This window comes from Pteropus vampyrus, unplaced genomic scaffold (genome assembly GCF_000151845.1).
Source record: "Pteropus vampyrus isolate Shadow unplaced genomic scaffold, Pvam_2.0 Scaffold258, whole genome shotgun sequence".
Classification (NCBI taxonomy): Eukaryota; Metazoa; Chordata; class Mammalia; order Chiroptera; family Pteropodidae; genus Pteropus; species Pteropus vampyrus.
Window position 1 is genome coordinate 910,332 of NW_011889039.1, and position 662 is coordinate 910,993.

Consider the following 662-nt stretch of genomic DNA (forward strand, 5'->3'; position numbering starts at 1 on the left):
TTCCATTTTGAAAGTGAGGTAGAGTTAGCACCCATTCGAGTTGATTTACCTATAGCACATTCCCTTGTGACTACATATTCTATAGCCAGTCTGATACATCCTGTTTGATCTCCTAACGTCTAAATAAGAGTAAAATTGTAAATCTAGAGGGCACTGTGTCCGACGCACTCAGACATCTCACATTAGAAGAGTGTTTTTGTTTGTGTGTTTATGTGTTTGTGTATTTGTTTGTTTTTCCCCATGGATCTGCAGCCTCTCTTTGAGTGACAGGCAAAAATAGAGCCAGTCATCCAAGGATTCAGTATGACCGATGGTTAATGAGTGATTTTTTTACAACGTACAGCATACTGATCTCAAAAAGTTAAAAATGGATCTACCTTTTGACCCAACAATTGCGCTTCTGGGTATTTAGCCAAAGAAAATCAAAACAATAATTCGTAAAGATCTAAGCACCCCTATGCTCACGGCAGCACTATTCACAATAGCCAAGATATGGAAGCGACCTAAATGCCCATCAATAGACTAGAAGTCTATGGCCACGCCACCCTAAACAAGCCCAATCTCATCTGATCTCGGAAGCTAAGCAGGGTCGGGCCTGGTTAGTACTTGGATGGGAGACCACCTAGGAAGACCAGGTGCTGTAGGCGTACAAAATAAAAAAA

General features: G+C 41.2%; 1 pseudogene; it reads left to right on the top strand.

Annotated features, from left to right (window-relative positions):
• Positions 1 to 528: 528 nt before the first annotated feature.
• On the top strand, positions 529 to 647 carry LOC111729361 (annotated as a pseudogene).
• The last annotated feature ends 15 nt before the right edge of the window (positions 648 to 662 follow it).